Source organism: Panthera leo, chromosome E2 (genome assembly GCF_018350215.1).
Source record: "Panthera leo isolate Ple1 chromosome E2, P.leo_Ple1_pat1.1, whole genome shotgun sequence".
Classification (NCBI taxonomy): Eukaryota; Metazoa; Chordata; class Mammalia; order Carnivora; family Felidae; genus Panthera; species Panthera leo.
Window position 1 is genome coordinate 31,691,683 of NC_056693.1, and position 15,391 is coordinate 31,707,073.

The window sequence follows — 15,391 nt, forward strand, 5'->3', positions numbered from 1 at the left end:
CCCTGAGGACGGCAGTTCCGGACAGGCTTCAGCACCCGCGCGCGGAGCCTTTCTCCTGTCGAACCCGACTTCCCAAATCCGTGTTCCACGAATCGTTCAGCTTCGGGTCCCTCTCTGCAGAGGCTGCCAGCTAGCCGTCTGTTGCCGGTGGCTGTGTGGGTGCAGGAGGGGAGGCAGAGTTGAAAGCCCGCAGGGGCTGTGCTTCCTCAAGCCTGGCACTGAGAAGGGAGACGGTGGCGAGAAGGCCACTTTCTGTGAGATTGGCAGAGCATTCAGCGTAATCACCATAATCACCGTCATCATCCTTCCAGTTACAAAATATTTTATGTATGCCAGATTCTTCCCAGGGTGCTCCATATAATCTGGTGATTGCCCTTGATTGTCTCCTCGGACGTCACCTTCCTCCTTCCTCCTGTCTACGGGTGACCACAGGACGGTGAACGATGGGCAGAGCCACACACAGACACCTCATAACCTTTTCCCAAGTGTTTGTCTTCCCGGCATCCCTTGCAGCTAGGCGGATCCAGCTCTGGCCAATGGGGTGTCAGGGAAAGTTTGACGGGCAGCAAGGGCGGTCACGTGACCCAGCTCTGGCCAATGGGGTGTCAGGGAAACTTTGACGGGCAGCAAGGGCGGTCACGTGATCCAGCTCTGGACAGTGGGGTGTCACGGAAAGTTTGACGGGCAGCAAGGGCGGTCACGTGACACAGCTCTGGCCAATGGGGTGTCAGGGAAAGTTTGACGGGCAGCAAGGGCGGTCACGTGACCCAGCTCTGGCCAATGAGGTGTAAAGGGGACGTGTGCTGCGTGCTGTCTTTAAGAGGAGGATGTGTGGCCTTCTGTCCTGAGAGTTCTGCCCGGATGGCAGCGGCAGCCGCCTTGTGACCGTAAAGGGAAAGAAAGCCAAGTGGATTGTAGAGCCCTTGAGCTGATCAGGTAACTGTCGACTCCTGATGTCTTGTTGGGCGAGAAAAATACACCCTTCTTTCTTTAAGTCACAGTAAATGGGTTTTGCTGTTCCTTGCAGCCAAAAAGCATAATAGACACAGATATTTTTTGTGATTAATCCTCGTAATCACCATAAGGGGGAGGTATACTTCTTTTTTTTTTTATTTTTTTAAATGTTTATTTATTTCTGAGACAGAGACAGAGCATGAGTGGGGGAGGGGCAGAGAGAGAAAGGGAGACACAGAATCTGAACCAGGCTCCAGGCTCTGAGCTGTCAGCACAGAGCCCGACGCGGGGCTCAAACTCACAAACCGTGAGATCATGACCTGAGCTGAAGTCAGTCATTTAACTGACTGAGCCACCCAAGTGCCCCGGAGGTATACTTATTTCCATTTCACAGATGGGGTGGGGGGAGTGATCAGCTATTCTCTTTCCTGTGAACAAAGCAAAGAGCCAGCGAGGCATGGGTGGGAAGGGGCCAGGGCTTGTGTTGCAGAAGCAGCAGGCTGTAAATCGTGGTTTAAAACAACCCCGAGCACAACAGTTCCAGAAAGGCTTGAGGAATTGATGTGAGAGAGGCTAAAGAGAGTGGTCCAAAGTCACTTAACCAGAATAAACTAGCGAGTCAGAATTTGAACTTAGGTCTGTTTGTCTCCAAAGTTCTTGCTAGTTTCGTCCTTCAGAACCTGTCGACTGTAGCCCCGGAGCGGGAAAGAATGTGAGCGATGGCCAGACAGATTTTGGCAGAAAGGGAAAACGTATCGTGGCCTTCTTCACCCCAGAATGTGTCCCAAGTCTCCCAAGCTGCTGGTTTTTTCTTCCCTCGTGGTATCAGAGTGTCTGGGCCCTTCCATGAGGCAGGGCCGCAGCTATCTCCTGGAGATGGACAATATATGGGAAAGCATGCAGGGCTTGGGTCAAAAGGCTTGGGGCCAAATCCCAGCTCTGCCACTTATTAGCGATGTGACCTTGAGTAGGTGGCCCGACCTACTGTGAGCTTCGATTCCTCATTTGTAAGATGTACGTGAATTCACCTGGACAGAAAAGCCAGGTGAAGTTATCTCGAGCCAAAAGGGGTGCTTACTGGCTTTTATTTGCTGAAAAATTCAGTGGGTGGACTTGACCATGGTCCCTGAGGCAGAGGTGTTAGTCGAAGGAGAAAACATGGCCCCATCCTTCCAAGTTCCACTGCCCACCTACGTCTCCCCTGGTGGTTGCTTTTCCTGCTTCCCACCGATTCATGTCCTGCCATTTTACCGGCCCCCTGGAAGGAACATGCGTGTTATCTGGGGCCACTGGCAACCCAGTTCTACAATGAACACCAGGGTCTTTGATTAGCTGGGTCACATGACCTCTCTGGGAGCTGGAGGTGGAGTTAGTCCCACCAGAACCTTCCTCTGAAAGTGGGGATGGCTGGGGCGCCTGGGTGGCTGAGTCGGTTGGCTCAGGTCATGATCTCGCGGTCCGTGAGTTCAAGCCCCGCGTCAGGCTCTTTGCTGACAGCTCAGAGCCTGGAGCCTGTTTCAGATTCTGTCTCCCTCTCTCTGACCCTCCCCCATTCATGCTCTGTCTCTCTCTGTCTCAAAAATAAATAAACATTAAAAAAAAAATTAAAAAAAAATTGTTTGAAAGTGGGGATGGTTTGGTTTCTCATGAAAAGGAGGAGGGTCCTGTATCCAGAAGCGGGGAATAGATGGTGGTGCGAAAAACCCCCAAAGACGCCCCCTCCCACACGTCAGGGAGCAGTTTTGAGCATTCAGTAAGAGAGATGTTCTGTGCAGGTGCCCAGCCCGGCCACCGACCCCGGGGGACTCTTGCTAAATGCCAGCCGGCTTTTTCCCAGGACTTGGCCAGGTCCTTCCTGACGCCCTTGGCCTGTCCATCCACGTCAGTGGGCACATTTGGGGGAACAGGACCAACTCCACTGCAGCCCCTATCCATCACCCCAGGCTTTGTCCCTGTACCCAACATGACAATTACCATGTGGCGCGAGATGACACTCTAATCCTATTACTCATTCATCAACTAGCGACTGAGAACATGAGCTGGCTCGAACACTGCCAAGGAAGCTGGGAGAAGCCTTCTCCACCACTGTGAAACTAGGCTTAGCTCAAGCACAATAGGTGTGTAATTTAAGGTTTTGTTGAGCCGAAATCCAATCACATACTTGACTGGTGGATCACAGAGACTCACAGGCTAAGAGAATGAGATAATCCAACCTCACACAAACACTGGGATTCGGCTTTGACTTAATGACAAATGTGTGACCAACCTTACACTGTTTCATTCTTTCCCCCTCTCTTTTTTTGTTTCAATGTATTTCCACCTCCTTCCTCCCTCTCGTCCCTTCTCTCCCCTCCTCTGTACTATCCAGAGACGGGATGGGACTCAGCAAAGTCCTAGAGCCAGAAAACAAAGGTAGAGAAGCAGGTGAACACCAGGTGAGATGCACTCACGTCCGTTGTCTGCGTTTGATTGCACGACGTCGTGGAGGTGAGAGATGGCTTCTGGGGGTGGATCCATTCGAATTCCTAGCGGTCTCAGTTCTTCTGTTCCAAGAATGGCTTAGAGCAAGAAAGAGCAGCAGGCAAGACACAAGGTCATGCTCATGAACTGTTCCCTCTCTTCATCCAGTGCTTTCTGTCCAGTGAGGGCTGCTCAGTGGGGGTGGGGAAAGGTTGCAAGAAGAAATACGTATATAGTTTTGGACCCCCGTTAAGTGATAGTGTAGCTGTTTATGTAGTTAGAGATAACAGCATAGATGAGCCCACTCAACTTTATGAGTTCACTGGACTTACATTTATTCACTCCACAAACATTTATGGGATGGCCACCGTGTGCCGTGAACTCTGGCAGGCACTGCCTGATGCTCTGGTGGATGGAGGCGTTAAACCAATGGACAGTAGAGAGTAGGTAACTAGGAATAGTGGAGAGTGCTGTTTTGGAAATGGAAAGGGGGCAGCAGGAGAGAATGAATTGGGACGATCTCTTGGAGAAGGGGACGTGTGTGCTGAGACCTGAATGGCGACAAAGAGCCATTTATTTCAAGATGTGGGGGGGAACCTTCGGAGTCCACGGGCAGGCCCCAGATGGTGAGCCAGAAGTCCCGGGTTCAAGCTCTGCCCTCCAGGTAGGTGCACTGTTTCCCAGGCAAGCCATTCATCCTTCGGAGTCCTGATCCTTAACCCGCTGTGCTAACTTTGCCAAGTCTCTGTGACATCTCACCGTGATCACAGTGTGTCACTTTGAAGAGTGACGAGAAGAATGCAATTCGCAAGGGCGATTATTAGATTCATGGGCAAATTGGGTGTGGGTGTGTAAGGAGTGTTGTCCCCACAAATGGAAGTGGCCTGGGACTGGTCTGTGGAATGGATTGCCATTACATTTTCCTTCTTGAAGCTTCTGCGTATATCTGCCCTTAGCTGGCATTTTCCATATCAAGGCTTTCTATTGGTAGAGGGCTAACTTGGGCTTTCAACTGAGAATCCTGGGGTAGTAGCCTCTCAAAATAATTTGCGATGAACTTGACTCTCATCACTCCTGCTCTGGCTCAACAGAGGATGGGTTTTGGAGCCAACGTTATTTTTAAATTAACTATGTGCCAAATACTTATATTATCTCATTTTAGCTTTGCCCAAACCCTATTTCTAAGACAAGGAAGTCAAGGCTCTTAGAAGTCAGATGACTTACTTCAGGCAATACAATTAAGACTGTGGCAGAGCTGAGATTCGAATAGTTCCATTACTGGTAATTACTGTTACCAGCACTAATAATGATAGCTTCCATTTATTCAGCGATCATGATGTGCCATGATTGTATCGTTGTTGATAAGTCAGTTATTGTTCCAGTTGCTGGGACTTAGTAGGTAATATTCCTTTTATTTCCAGATGTTTTTAAGACCTTCTCTTTGTCGTTGGTGTTCTTTCACTAATATATGTCCAGGCACGGATGTTTATTTATTTATATGGGTTGGGACTTTGGAATATGCAGTGTTAAACAGGTGAGGCACTGTTTTCATTTCCACAGAATTTACATGTTGAGACCTAATGCGATGGTACTAAGAGGTGGGGTTTTTAGGAGGTAATTAGACCATGAGGGTGGGAGCCCTCACAAATAGGGCTACCGATCCTACAAAAGAGACCCCAGAGAGATCCCTCACCACTTCCTCCATGTGAGGCCACAGCGAGAAGACAGAGGTCTAGGAACCAGGAAGTGAGCTCTTACCAGACACAGAATCTGCCAGCAACTTGATCTTGGACTTCCGCCTCCAGAACTGTGAGCGACACGTGTTTGTTGATAAGCCCCCCAGTCTCTGATGTTGTGTTATGACAGCCCAGACAGACTAAGACATGAGGATTGGTGACTTCCATTAATTCTGGAATTAATTGTCAACTGTTCTCAACTGTTCCTGTATGAGTATTGCCTCCCCACTACTTTCTCATCCTTTCTTACTGGAACTCAGATTAGATATATGCTAGACCTTTTCCCTCTCTTCTCCCTGGTTTTTAAGTCTCCTCTTCCAAATTTCCCACTTCTGTTTCTCACTGTCCTGCGGCCTGAATAATTCCTTCAGACCTGTTGTCCAGTTCACTAATTTCCCCTCACGCCGCGTCTAATTTCTTTAAGTGACTCCTTTCCTTGTTTAAATAGAAGTATAGCTTATAGAGAGAAGTGCAGAAATCATAGGTTTATAGCCTGATGAATTTTCACAGAGTGAATATAATATACGACCACCAGCCAGGTGAATAACCAGAGCATGACCAGCACCCCCGAGGCTCCTCCCTCCCTTCCTGTCTCCCCACCTTCTTCTCCACAGAAACCACTCTTTGACTTCTACCATCATGGATGGCTTTGGTTGTTTTAAACTTCCCCTAAATGGAATAACACAACATGAACCCTTTTGTGGCTGACTTCTTTTACTCCGTCATAAGGCTTTGAGATGTAGTCGTGTGTCTGTCTACTTTTAAAAGTTTCATTTCATTCTAAAAACATACTAGACATGCTTGGCTTCACGTTCTGTTTCTGTTTGTTCATATGTGTACAGATTCGCAGGTCTTAATCTCATGGTGGTTTGCTTCCTTGTGATTTTGTGGGGTTTTCTTACGAAGTCATGTCATCTTGATCTTTTACCTGTAGGAATGGTTTGAAGCCTAGTATGTCAGGCATTACTCTAGAGAAAATTTGCATTTGCTTTTGCCAGACTTCCTGATTAGCTACCAACAGGGGACCACTTTAAAAAAAAAATAGTTGGTGGGGGGTGGGGGGCGCCTGGCTGGTTCAGTCGGTTAAGCGTCCGACTTCAGCTCAGGTCGCGATCTCGCGGTTCCCAAGTTCGAGCTCTGTATCAGGCTCTGTGCTGACAGCGCAGAGCCTGGAGCCTGCTTTGCATTCTGATCCTCCTTCTCTCTCCGCACCTTTCCCTCCCCTCTCAAAAATAAATAAATATTAAAAAAACAAGAAAAAATAGTTGGCACAGGGGTTTTTTGTGCCATACGTATTGATTCGGCGAATGGATTCTGGGCCGAGACCCACGTTAGGCTCACGACGAAGCTCCCGGGGGAGTCTGGCAAAAGCTCCGTGGTCTCTCCTCTGTGGGGTGGCAGCAAGGTACTGCTCCTGTTTTTGGTAACAGCTTTATTGAGATATGAGATGATATTTGTTTACCCTAATTCGCTCACCGAGGGAGTCACCTTCCGGGGGTCACCAATCTAAACAGCCGCCTTGCTTAGGTCCCAAGCCTTTCCTTGGCTTCTCCACATACCGGAGTCCCTTAACAACAAAGGCTTATGTCCACCAGGCGTTAGCAGCCGCCCTTCTAGCAAACACTCGCCCAGGCTTACTTTCTGTCTGCTTTGGACCATTCTGATTGTGTCTGGTCTCCAAGGAGTTCGTTTGCTTTCCTTGCCAGCTCCCTCATGCATCAGAAGAAAAAGTGCCTTCTTACAAAATACTTCATCCACTTTTTTTTTTTTCCCCTTCTAGTGGATGTGTGTTACGTAGCAGGCAGGTTTTTCCTAAACCTCTATTGTGCCATCATCCGGGACCAGGCAAACGAGCACTTGCTGTGCAGTATCTCCCTTAGTCCCAGAAACACTCCCTGGAGATCAGTAAACAGACATCCTCCATTTACCGATGAGGAAACAAATGGTAAATGTCGCTCAGAGAGGGTGAGCGACACATCCAGTGTTGCCCCGCTTCTATGTGGGAGAGGCGGGATTCGAGCCCAGGTCCCGGTGGCTCTGGCGCCCATGTCTGTCACAGGTACACCTGCTGAAGTCCGCGCCTAGGGTGACTTAGGGTTCACTCTGGGTCGCGGGCCTGTAGGGCCATCACACGGTGGGGAGGAACCGCTCAGTGGCTGAGGGCGATGCTTGCAGTACTGTTCTGGCTCCGGCACCCAGGCTGGACGCAGAATCAGACAGGCTCGTCGGCTTCTTTGGGAGGTCGGCAGGGCCACACAGAAAAAGTGCCATTTGCTGAATCAAGCATCTTCGGTTCTTACAAATGTGCCGGTTCAGACTTAGGAAGCGTGCCAGGGGAAGAAAACTTGGCCGATGGAACAGCTCAGGCCATTAGGCGATTACAAAGGGAGGCTCTTTGAGGGTGGCTCGTAACTAGGCCTCCAGAGTCGCCCAGGGAACATTCCCATGGTGGGCCTCCCCCCCTCGGAGTGTCCTCTGTGCAATTTCTTTTCTCTCCCAGCCCTACGGCCCAATCTAGTCTGGTCCCTGGGCCCCAGGGCACAGCCCCTTCTCGCTCCTCCTGGCCTCGGTTCTGGACTCCCTGGGGTCCAGGGCTGGGTGGACAGAGGTTGAATCTGTACCCGGGAAGCCTCCCTCTCTTCCGTAGCCGTCCTGGCTGCTGGGAAGGAGCGTGCCAGTCTCCGAGTCCTCTGAGCGCCTGCCTTTTTCTCCAAAGGGAGACTGTTTGTGTGCTTGTCAGAAGAGAGGCTCAGACAGTTGGGAACGTAGACACAAGCCCCTGCTGAGCATTTGCTGGGCACCAAGCTCTTGTTTCACGGTAACGAGTGGCAGTCATTTTTATTTCAATGCAGTTTTTCTGGTGTGTGTGTGTGACTACCCTTGGTGTTCACTTGTATTTCCTACCAGTTGTCGTTGCACCCCTCTCCAACTGACACGGGATGGACAGACGGACGGCACAGCCCGGCGGGTGGGGGCGCAGGCTTTGAAGTCCGCCGGGACGGGGTTCTGGTTGTAGCTCTGCGGTTTTCTCCCTGTGTGCCTGGGATCTATCTGAGTCTCAGGTTCTCCACCTGCAAAATGGGGTAATAACGGTAGCTACCTCGGAGATCGAGCTGGAGTGTGTGCGGCAGACATCCGTGAGGTCACGAGCAGGCAGCTTTCACAGTCACCAGTGGCTCAGTGTCTCTGCCCGAGTGTCTTCACGGCCCGCGAGGGGGGACAGTCCCAAGAGGCAAAAGCCCTAAGGAACACCCTCATGGGCCTTGGTGGGTAAGCACCCCAACTTCTGGGCCCTCTGGGCAACCATGTTGAGCCTTCCCAGGCTCTCGAGGGTGCCCCCAAATGGAGCCCCAGTTGCCCACACTGGCATCCCGCTCAGGAACGCACTCTGCATAGACTTTCCTCCCTTCCTTGTCTCCGCTCCCCAACCCTCACGGCGCTTCCCGAGACCCCCTTCCAAATAAACACGCTCACCCCTTCTTTCCTTGTTAGGTTGGCTTCCCCACTGCACATTTCGCTGCATCCTGAGATGTCGTTTTGTTGCTTGGGGATGACACGATCCCGGGCTCGCTGGGGGAGAGCACAGTGCTTACCGTTTTTAAGCGGCAGAATCTTTTGTCTGGTGACATCCCCCTGTGTGCCGCGAGGAAGCTGCCAGCTGGGTGGCAGTGCGTTCTTGGCCTGGGGACCCTGCTCATTGAAATTGGAAATACTTGTGATGTTTTCTCCACTAAAATGTGCAAACCTGATGCCAGTGTGCCGGTGCCCCCAGATGGCAGGCTTTGGCAAGCGTAAGGGGGTGGGAGCCTCTCTTCTCCCTGTCAACACAGACATCTGAGTTGGCCAGTGGTTCTGTGACCTGCCCCCGAAACGGATAGAGGTGCTCCCAGCTCGGCGAGCTGTGCTCAGGACTTTTGGCCACTGGTGTGTGGCTGGGCTGCAGGAGCCTGTCCTACACAGCAGGGGTTCGTTACGTGGGGGCCTTGACCCCTTCTCTGTGATTTGCCACCAGCTGCTTTCTTCCACAACGGGCTCGAGACATGGGTGGACTTTCTACGCCCATGGTACAGATGAAAAAACTGAGGCTCAGAGCGGGAACGTGACGGGCCCCGGTGCTCCCAGGGGGTAAGTAGAGAGCCCTGGTTTGAATCCAGGATGGCTCCGAGGCCAAGGAAGAGGTGGGAGCCTCAGGACTGGAGCGCGCGTGACCTTGGGGTCAACACCTTGCTTCCCAGTGGAAACACCGCTCTATCCAGGTCCCTGGGGATACAGCGGGGCATCCGAGGAGCTTTCGGGGTGGTGGCTGGGTGGGCATCGTGCCCCCTTCCTGAGGGGGGGTGTTTCCTTCAACCCTGGGAGAGGAGAAGGAAAGGTGGCCGTTGAAGGGGCCTCCCAGCACGCAGGAATCCGGTCCCAGCTGCACGAGGCTGTGCCAAGAGCCTGGGATTTACTGCACCCCCGGCCAGCTGAGGAAAGGGTGTTGAGGGAGAAGGCATTCCAAAGCAAAAAGGCCCCGGGGCCACCCCCGCCTTCCCCAGTGCCGGGGTCATGCGGCTGGTCTGTGGAGCCAGAGAGAATCACCTGGGATGGATCACCCCCGAGCCCGACCCCCCGTGGGACAGCTGTTAACAGCGGGGTCTTCAAACGAGTGAAGGCAGCGCTGAAGCCATTCCCCCAGTAGAAGAAACGTATCAGCGGTTGTGACACTTCGTTGTTGATTCTTTACCATCATCAACGAGCTGACGTTCTTAGGACGTTTCCTACCTGCTAGATGCCACTCTGGTTAGCTTAGCCTACGTCCTTTCGTTTTAAAGCTCATCACCTCCCGGCAAGGCTGGGGGTAGGCGGGGGGGCTGCTGGCCATCCAGCGCCTGTGTGTGCACTGAAAAAGGCGTTCCGTCCCCGGAGGATGCAGACATCACTGGCTTGCCAAGCAGACAGGAGTTGGATTTCAAGGGGCACCGAGCGGATGAGTGCCCTTCGGCCCTGGTGATCCTGGATAACAACCCTCATGATCCCCATTTTACAGATGGAGAAACTAAGAGGTCCCTGCCCAAAGGCACATGGCCAGCAAGTGGCCAAGTCAGGCTTCCACACTGCCTGAGTCCCAAACCACCAGGATTCACCATGACGTCACATTTGACAACCACCCCGTTTCGTAAGCACGCGTCGCGGTGTCGTTGGGGGCGAGAGACGGGGTCCATCCATAGAGATGCCTTTCATGAAAACCTTGTAATGACCCGACTTGTGTAAAAAGAAGATAATTTGCCACAGGTTTAAAGTCATCAGTGGAGGGGGGGGGGGGGGGAAGAAAAAAAAAACAACAACCCAAACTTGTAAATACTATTAGCTGCTCTCCAACTTTGTTGAATTTAGCTGATGTTTTCGGTGTTGACTTTTCCCAGCTATCAGCTTAACTATATAAATCCAGTTGACGTGTCTTTATTCAGATAAAACTCTAATACTGCCAGTGTAGCAAATTAGATGCAAATGCCCCCTTTTTATTTTAAGTATACTTAAAGCTGCCTTTCCAATGCAAATTTCATAGGAAATCTCAACCAGCTAGGACAGACATCATAGCCGTCAGCAGGCAAATGCTTTCATTTTGGTCTCAGCCAAGGGAGCTGCCTGCTTTTTTTCTTTTTGCCCCTGCAGACTGAGATAATTAAAACTACAGAGAAATAGTTTTAAATATACATGATACACACAGTTCCTTAAATTATGGGATAATGCATAAATTCACCCATTACCATATTTGATAGTGGTCTCGCTGACCAAAGTTGGGAGGTGGCGGGGGGGGGGGGGGGGGGGGGGGGGGGGGGGAAGGGGGGGCAGGGGGAGGGGCAGGGTGATTTTCTCCAGCAACTTGCTTCCTCTGTCAACAGCCACCCAGCTTCTGTGGCTTCACCTGGTGTCCTAAGGAGCCCTGGTAAGGGTTCAAAAAGAGGTTGTGAACACACTCATTAAAAAGGGGCCGCGATGTGGGGTTTTTTTTTTTTTTTTGAAAGAAATAAAAATGTTAATGGTAACTTTTTTTTTTTTTTTTTTCCCCCGGCTGTCTCAGTCTCTTTGGAATACATATCCATTTCGGCTTTGATTTGTTGAGCTCCCTGAATGAGTTTATCCAAACAATGTGAATTTACTTAGATCTCTCTCAAATCCCACATCTCTTGTGGTTGATAAAGCTGACTTTAGCTAAGAAGGGCTGGATCAGTGTGATTTGAAATTCACATTGAAAATGATAAGGGCTTTGCTGGAAATAATAAGCACAGTCAAACGCTGTCAGGAGGAAACAGTCGAGCATGCAGGGAGAAATTTGGTAAGGCCGCGTCCTACCCTCCTCCTTCTCTCCAGAATCCAGTAGAGAAGGAGGGGGAAAGGTGAATGGGGCTTTTCTCAGACACACACTATAGCTCTGTAGGTGATGGGGGCGATCGTTCTAAAGAGCCTTGTGCATGAGCTTTATTCTTTATGGTTAGAAGGTGGCAGCCATCCCTCGATGGCTGATGGACACCCGTGGGCGTTCGGGGTGGCAGCTACCTTTGCCAGCATGGAGCCCAACACCAGCAGGAATCCAGCCCCCACCCCAACCATTTCTCTTTCCATCTCTGTCTCTGTCTCCCTTCTCCCCACCTCGCGCTCTGTCTCTCTCTCCTCGATTCCTTTCTCAGCACCTAATCCACGTCTGGTCCTGAACTAAACGTTTTCCTCCTCACAACCCCAGAAGACAGCACATGTCTTTCGTCCATTGACAGGAGGTGCCGTGGAGGAGTGAGCTGATAGAAGGAACCACGGGGGACACCTACGTCCCTCATCCTCTTTCCCTTCAGCTGCCAGGTGGAGACCAACCCCTCACGAAAGTAGTGTTTGGAAATGGTTCTTGAGAAACTCTGAAGGGAGGGACTTTTCTGGAACACGTTAACCGGCGCACTGGAAGGGGAGGAGGGGGGAGTGTGAGGCCAGAGGCAGGCATTCTGGGGGGAGGGCAGAGTAAACTGGAGGGTTGGGGTCTCCTCAGTGAGCGCGATCTGAGCAGACCAGCCCTCCCCCATCTTGGTGCTGCTGCCATTTAGGGCTGGATGGTTCTCTGTCGTGTGGGCAGGTGGCGGGTGGAGGGCGGGGTGGGTCCTGGTCACGGCGGGATGTTCAGCATCATCTCTGATCTCTACCCGCTAGACGCCAGCAGGGCCTTGGCCCCAGTCATGACAGCCCCAGATGTCCCCTGACATTGCCACGTGTCCCCTGGGAGGCAAAATTGCCCCAGTGGAGACCACTGATGGAGACTCGGCTCCTTCAGAGCCCAGGTTCCTCCTTTTCCTTAAAAGGCAGGTTGCACACAGGTTCTATCCCCACCTCCCAGTTTCCCTTTGTCTCAGAAGACCCCACTTTCACACGCCCTCCTAAGCAGCTGAGCAACCTTCCTTGGAAATAGGTGGATCAGAGGAGCTTTGCCACTGAAACCTTACTTCTGATTATAGTAATCACTCCCCGTTGTCTCCACATCCAGGGCAGTCAGATCAGGCGCGGGGCTTCTCCTCACTGCCTTGATCTATACAATTCTAGTTCCGCCTTGATGAATGACTTTGCTGACTGCTTCTGCCCTGCCTGTGTGTGTGTGTGTGTGTGTGTGCGCGCGCGAGTGTGTGTGCGCCTGCACGTGTGTGTGTCAGGGGAGCACAGTGGCCAGGCTGAGGCTGGGAGGGTGGGGGGGGAGAGGGAATTAATTCTTCCAAGGCCTTGTCTCTGGCCCGCTGCAGCAATCTGTTTCCCACCAACCCTGCAAGGCTGCCGAGCTCCGAGCTGACCTCTCTCTTCCCCTGCGCTCGGGGCCTCGTCTCCCCCCTTCCATCCTCAACCTGGGCCGCCCCTCCTGACCCCACGACTCGCTATTTCCTAACTAACGCCGCTAATAGCCACTGATCACCGAAGGGCAGCTTAAATTCTATTTAGACTTAAAAAAAAAAAAAAATAGAGGGAAAAAAAAAAAAAGAAAAGCGAAACTTCAAAAGCTCTCTCCTGCTAGCAGGGCGGAAGCCAAGCCCAGCCATTACCAGCAGAAGCCGGATCAATATTTCAGCACCATCCCCTGGCTGGGTTTTCGAGGAACTTTTATTATTATTGCGGTTAAGCTGTTCTAAAGTGGAGCATCATTTATAAAACAAACGGATCCCTTCCAAATAGGTTATTTTCCTGGTTAATGACCGATCGTCTGCCCTGGGGTCTGTCTGTGTTGAGATTCCAGATGGGAACAGGCACTACCAGCCCAATTATCTTTATTAAGTGTTTTGCCTCCCCCTTTCTGAAAAATGAAATGGCAGCCGGCTCAAATGTCTCCTCCTTCCCCTTGCTCTCACCCCTGCGCGGTTTCCTGCGTTCGCCTCATTATGGACAAGTATGTCCTTTAAGACACGGAGACTAATGAGGCGGTTTTATGAGACTAATACATTTTAAATTTTAACACAGGAGCTAGCATCTTTAATTGTACAATTATACATTCATTTAGCACACTCCCGCACACGCGCTCTCTTTTGCTTTAAAAGATAACAAACCACAGGTGACTGCAAGTGTGTGAAAAGGCAGAATTTATGGGATTCTGTAGGGTGCTAAATCAGGCCGGACTAGAAATTGTTTTTCTCCTGACCGCCTTCTGGAGCTAAATTAGTTACTATTTTGAAGAAAAAAAAAATTTTTTTTAATGTTTATATTTTATTTTTGAAGAAGAGACAGACAGAGCATGAGCAGGAGAGGAGCAGAGAAAGAGGGAGACGTAGAATCCGAAGCAGGCTCCAGGCTCCGAGCTGTCAGCACAGAGCCCGACGCGGGGCTCGAACTCACGAACTGTGAGATCATGACCTGAGGCAAAGTCGGACGCTTAACCGACTGAGCCACTCAGGCGCCCCTCGAAGAAAAATTTAAAACAAAAAAAAATTTTTTTTTGGTTTTGCTTTGAGTGGGGGAGGATGGGAGACGGATGGATGGTGCCTCATCGTGAACTTCTGTCTTCTGTCCCCTGTTTCTACCTAGAGAGAGAGGGTGGCAGGAAAGTCTTTTGAGAATTAGAGAAACCTTGGTGTTCTGAGGTCTAGCTATAGCCAGACAGAGAAGGAGAGAGACAGAGAAAGAGAGAGAGAGAGAGAGAGGGTGGGGGACAGAGATCCCCCCGCCCCAGCCCAGTATCCTGTCTCTAACAAAAGCCTCCTACGTTCCCCACCTGACAGGACTTTATCGGGTAGTAATAAATAAGGCTGAATTATTGATGATAAGAACTGCTAATATTATTATGACCTCAATTAAGTGCTTTTTCCAGACACATTAGTAACAAAGGGTCTTCCCTCTCCTGGTTGCTGTTTTTCTCCCCCAGGCCCCACTTTACATTAAAATCTAATTGATCAAACCTATTTGCCATTCGCACAAGAGCGATCACCATAATGGGTCATCTATCAGCATGGGCTCCGCATCAGGCTATTAACACCTTTTGTTGCTGGCCCCAGTTCTGTACCAGCCGAGAGGATCAGAAAGGCAGGGCCTCCTCCGATCTGGAAGGATCGTGTGTGAGGTCTGACTTGTGGTACCCTTTAATTGCCCTCTTTAACATCCTTGCAAACCGCGGAAGACGTTCTTACTTCTGAGAAAGTGACTGCTGGCAGCTGTGGAGTAACAAGATGGCCGCCTCCTTAGGAGAACAGAAGGTGTTGTGGGGGGCCCTTGGCCACCTCCACTGCTGCTCACTGCCTTCCCGTCATCCCCCCCCCCCCCCCCCGCCCCGCGTTGGCCCTTACATAGCCCGCGCTGGGGAGGCCCCAATGTCCTGTCTTTATGGAGTCTGGAACTTGGTGGACGTGACAGTGTGCGAGTGTGCAGGCAAGCGCTCATTATCAGAACTGGAGACTGGTGCTGGCTTAAAATGGAGACCAGTCCCCACTGAGCAGAGCCTCCCCAAGACTTCTTGGCCCGTAGTCACTCACAGAAGGCCCATGGTGGCCCATGAACCCCGCCCCGCCCCCCGAAACTGTGTGCAGAATTGTGTTTATGTGTCTTTTCCTGGAGAAGGTTACCGCTTCTATCAGATTACCGAATTTGTCCCTGACCCCCAAATGGGTTAGAAATGTCTTCTTGGGAGCTTCTTAGATGGGGACATCTTTTATGAGTCTGGCCGTCACTCAGGATAGGATATCTGGCTTTGGGAATATGATTAAGCCACGGAGGTGAGCACTGTTCCTCGTACACTGTGGTGTTGGGTC

General features: G+C 51.1%; 1 long non-coding RNA gene across 2 annotated transcripts in view; it reads left to right on the top strand.

Moving 5' to 3' along the window:
• The first annotated feature begins 762 nt into the window (after positions 1-762).
• The window catches only part of LOC122208400, a 135,198-nt gene continuing 120,569 nt past the window's right edge, over positions 763-15,391 (top strand). For both annotated transcript variants that reach the window (XR_006197219.1, XR_006197220.1), the window contains exons 1-2: positions 763-936; positions 3,323-3,441. This is a non-coding gene — a long non-coding RNA (uncharacterized LOC122208400). The remainder of the gene's footprint in view (positions 937-3,322; positions 3,442-15,391) is intronic.